The following is a 5,519-nucleotide window of genomic DNA, read 5'->3' as shown; positions in this document are numbered from 1 at the left end:
TTTGGTGCTGTGTTTGCCTGTGAACGGCTTTGTGTGAATGAATTGTTTTGTGTGTGGACTCTGCCGTGTGAATGAATAGCTTCATTTGCGTGTGTGTGTGTGAATGAAGACAGCTGCCAAGCACTCAGGTGCCTGCAAAGCTGCCTAATTTTCCTGTAGGTTGTGGCTGGTTCCGACCACACTTAAGTGGCTACTCAGACTTGACGGGCAGTGGCGGCTGCCCTCTTGGTTGTAAACTTATCGCTTTGTCACTCACAACACCTAATTCCATCTGTTCATGTTTTGGAGGGTGGGGCGGAGAGGGTCTTTCATTACTCTGAGTAACTAAATGCAAACCAGTTCAAAATAAAGTTAACCTTACAAAGAGTTACTTATCAACGCTGCTTCATTTCTGCATGTAAGCATTTGGGTTTTCACACTAGCAGGCGAGAGACATCCTCCAGAGATCCCACCTCCTGTCCAGTTTGCATTCTCCCTTTCACCAATGGACCAAACCCACACAGACCAGAATGTTCTCTTGCGTCATCACTTGGCCTGCTCTCTAATCGAGGTCTTTTAAAGTGACAAAAGGTTCAGAGTGAAACAGGATGTTTCCACTTGAGGAAGAGCAAAATTAGGGGTCATCAGTATAAGACTTTTCACTAATAAACGCAACGGGGAATTCAGGAGAAACTCCTTTACCCAGAGAATGGGGAGAATGTGGAACTCGCTCCCACAGGGAGTGGTCGAGGTGAATAGTATCGCTAGATTTGAGGGAAGGTGAGAAAAGATTTGGTTACTTGGGAGAAGGCTTGGGTGGAACATAAATGCTAATGTGTGCTGGACAGAAATGTAAATATGTTGCACTGTAGTTGCACTACTGTTCCACTAGAGACGCTGGTTAGGGAGGGGGTTCCTGGATTTTGACCCAGTGACTGAAGGAACGGCGATATATTTCCAAGTCAGGATGGTGAGGGACTTGGAGGGGACCCTCCAGGTGGTGATGGTGTTCCCATGTGTCTGCTGCCCTTGGTTTTTCTAGACAGTAAAGGTTAAGGTTTTAAGGTTTTGGAAGTTGCTGTTAAGGGAGCCTTGGTGTGTGCATGTTGTATACGGTATACACCGATGCTACAGTGCACCAGGTCATAGTTATTTTCAGCACAGGAGGAGGTTATTCAGCCCATCAAGCCATTGATGGCTCTGCAAAGCAATCCACTTGCTGTGTAAAAAATGCTCTTCCTCACAGCACCGCCATAACCTTAAATCTGAGTCCTTGTACCATCAGCCAATGGGAACAGCTTTTCTTTGCCCACCTTATCTAACCCTGTCATCATCTCGTACACCTCGATCAAATCTCCCCTCAACCTCATTTGTTCCAAGGAGAACAACCCCAGCTTCTCTACCTAACCTTGGAGCTAAAATCCCTCATCCCTGGAACCATTCTGGTAAATCTCTACACCCTCTATCAAGGACCTGCACATCCCACCTAAAATGTGATGGCCAGAACTAGATGCTGTACTCCCACTGGGGCCTAACCAGAGCTTTGGAAAAGATTTTGTGTAATTTACTTGCTTTTGTACTCAATACCTCTTATTATGAAGCCAAGATCCCATATCCTTCCACTGTCAAAGATTGATATACATGCACCTCATGATCTCTCTGCCCTTGTACACTTGAAAACTGCCTTTGGACCAGGCTTTTGTGGAGTCAGGACAACTTGAGCCATTTAAAAATGGTGGGTAGGTTTCCTGACCCTATTCTCCATGGACCCTTGTTCCTTCATGTCAATTCATCCAGTGTATACATCCAGTACAGAACCAAGGAACACAATAGTAACAATGGCATGTGTGGAATTGCCTAATAAACACCTATTCATAATTTTATTTTAAAAACACAGCTGTTGATAAACCCTATAGCAGTGTCAACCAACCAGACCTTTAAAATATCAATAATAGAAGCCATAAGCTTCATTGTGAAGTAGAATTCAGCAAGCATTGGATTGTTCACCCACTGATAGGGAATGTGAGCTGGGTTTAAACCATTGTGAGGCAGTTGACTTTTAGCCTACTGATTGTGTTGTTGCAATGTTAATCCTGTTCAGTATGAGGAGCCACAGTCCAGATGTTTGATGTATGTGCTTTGCTGAGGAGCCAATGGTGCAAAGCTACCATCTGTGAGATTATGATTGCCTCTAAATCAGATTTCCCCCAACCTCAATTTTATGTAAGCGCTGTGCCGGTGACAAAAGAGATCACAGAGAAAGTTTATTATAACATCATAAAGCTATCAATCAGGCAGAGTTCTGCTGTCCCCAGTTGTGCCAACAAAGTAAAACCCTTTATGGAAGTTGCATAATGAGGCTGAGAGCCTGCATCTGGGACTAACTCTCTTGGCACTTGCAAGTTATCAGCCCAAGCTGGAATGTTCAAGTCTTGCTGCATGTGGAGCCAGACTGCTTCAGTATCTGAAGAATTCTGTATACAAGTAAAACATTGTGCAATCATCAGTGAACATCCCCACTCCTGACCTTATGATGGAAGGAAGGTCATTGATGAAGCAGCTGAAGATGGTTGGGCCGAGGAGCTCCTGCAGTGATGTCCTGGAGCTGAGATGACTGACCTCCAACAACCACAACCATCTTCCTTGGTGCTCGGTATGACTCCAAACAGTGGGGTTTTCACCCCCTAATTCCCATTGACTTCAATATGGTTAGGGTCCTGGTCCCACAATCAGTCAAATGCTGCCTTGATGTCACCTTCACCTTGTCTCTGGAATTCGTGGTGCTAAGTGGCCCTGGTGGAACCCAAACTGACTACTGAGAAGCAGGTTTACTGAGTAAGTGCCGATTAGCAGCACTGTCAACACCTTCCATCGGTTTGCTGAGGATTTGAGAGCAGACGAATAGAACAGGAATTGGCTGCATTTACAGATCTCATCTCCCTTGCCTGTCCCACAGGGACAGTGTTAACCCCCCCCAAACAACTGCCCAAAATATTGTTTAGTGATTTATCTGTGGTATAAAATTAGTGTATAGAAAAATAAATGGAACTTTAAGAACATCTGTTGCCTAATGACTTGAAAACAACATCTGGTTTTCTGCTCGGGTAACCTGTTCGATTCTCCATTATATATTTGTGCACTTAAAATGGAAATGCCCTTATAAACTTGTTAGCTGTGGTTTTGTGGTTTGCATCATTTTGCTGCTGGCTTTGAGCTCCACTGCAGACACTTGAGTACATAATCGAGGCTAACTCGCCAGGGCAGTATTATCAGAAGTCCCATCTTTCCGATAAGACATTAAACTAATGTCTGTCTTATCAGGTAGATAGAAAAGATCCCATGGCCACAATGAGAAAGATAACGGAGTGTTCCCCGCAGTTGCTGTTTATTCCTTAAGCATCATCTTGATGCTGTTTGTGGGAGCTTGCTGTGCGCAAATTAACTGCGGCATTGAGCATACCTCAAAAGTGTTTCAGTGGCTGTGAGACACTGGGATGTCCTGACCTTCTGAAAGGTGCTATAAGAATGTGAATCTTTAATGCTGTACTGTCCCAGCAGGGAAGGTGTTAAGAGTGGGCACAACTACTGGGAGAGTTTAATGAGCAGGAGACTGGTTCAGAGATCATGTCTTGAAACATAGAAAATAGGAGCAGGAGTAGGCCATTCGGCCCTTCGAGCCTGCTCCGCCATTCAATATGATCATGGCTGATCCTCTATCTCAACGCCATTCTCCCACTCTCTCCCCCGCATACCCCTTGACGCCTTTAGAGTCTATAAATTTAAAACTACATCCTTCTTCAATATACTCAGTGATTTGGCCTCCACAGCCTCTGTGGTAGAGAATTCCACAGGTTCACCACCCTCTGAATGAAGAAGTTTATCCTCATCTCAGTCCTAAACAGCCTACCCCACATCCTGAGATTGTGACCCCTTGTTGTAGACCCCCCCAGCCAGAGGAAACATCATCCCTGCATCTAGTCTGTCCAGCCCTGTCAGAATTTTATATGTTCCAATGAGATGTCCTCTCATTCTTCTAAACTCCAGTGAATACAGACCTACTCGGTCCAATCTCCTCTTACCACAATCCTGCCATCCCAGGAATCAGTCTGGTGAACATTCGCTGCACTCCCTCTATGGCAAGCGTATCCTTTCTTAGGTAAGGAGACCAAACTGTACACAAGACTCCAGGTGTGGTCTCAGCAAGGCTCTGTACAGCTGCAGTAAGACATCCTTGCTCCTGTACTCAAGTCCTCTCACAATGAAGGCCAACATAGCATTTGCCTTCTTAACTGCTTGCTGCACCTGCATGCTAGCTTTCAGTGATTGGTGTACAAGGACATCCAGGTCCCTTTGTACAAGAACATTTCCCAATCTATCACTATTTAAATAATACTCTGTCATTCTGTTTTTCCTACCAAAGTGGATAACTTCACACTTATCCACTTTATACCGCACCTGCCATGTATTTGCCCACTCATTCAACTTGTCTAAGTCACCCTGGAGCCTCATAACACCCTCCCCACCATATTCCCACCAAGTTCCGTGTCATCAGCAAATTTGGAAATATTACATTTGGTTCCCTCATCCAAATCATTGAAATATATTGTGAATAGCTGGGACCCAAGCACTGATCCCTGCAGTACCCCACTAGTCACTGCCTGCCACTCCGAAAAAGACCCATTTATTTCTACTTTTTATTTCCTGTCTGCTAACCAATTCTCAATCCATGCCAATATATCACCCCCAATCCCATGTGCTTTAATTTTACACACTAACCTCTTATGTGGGACTTTATCAAAAGCTTTCTGAAAATCCAAATACACCACATCCACTGGTTCTCCCTTATCTATTCTGTGAATTACATCCTCAAAAAACTCCAGTGGGTTTGTCAAACATGATTTCCCTTTCATAAACCCATGTTGACTTTGTCTAATCTCATTTTATGAAGGTGGTCATTGGATGTATAAAAAATAAGGATGTTTAATTTTTTTAATTCATTCACAGGATGTGGGCTTCGCTGGCTGGGCCAGCATTTATTGCCCATCCCTAATTGCCCCTTGAGAAGGTGGTGGTGAGCTGCCTTCTTGAACCGCTGCAGTCCATGTGGTGTAGGTACAACCCACAGTGCTGTTAGGGAGTTCCAGGATTTTGACCCAGCGACAGTGAAGGAACGGGGATACATTTCAAAGTCAGAATGGTGTGGAGGGGAACTTCCAGGTGGTGGTGTTCCCATGTGTCTGCTGCCCTTGTCCTTCTCGGTACAGGTTTGGCAGGTGCCGTTGAAAGAGCCTTGGTGAGTTTCTGCAGTGCATCTTGTAGATGGTGCACACTGCTGCCACTCTGTGTTGGTGGAGAGAGTGAATGTTGAAAGTGGTGGAAGGGGTGACAATCAAGCAGGCTGCTTTGTCCTTAATGGTGTCAAGCTTCTTCGAGTTGCACTCATTCAGGCAAGTCTGAATTAAAGTTAAAATCTGAATTCTAAATGCAGCCTGCTTCATCCACGTTGCTGACAATATGCCTGATGACAACTTGCCTTTATA

This window comes from Cetorhinus maximus, chromosome 34, assembly GCF_964194155.1.
Source record: "Cetorhinus maximus chromosome 34, sCetMax3.hap1.1, whole genome shotgun sequence".
Classification (NCBI taxonomy): Eukaryota; Metazoa; Chordata; class Chondrichthyes; order Lamniformes; family Cetorhinidae; genus Cetorhinus; species Cetorhinus maximus.
The sequence above is the reverse complement of the archived record's forward strand: the minus strand, read 5'-3'. Positions refer to the sequence as shown.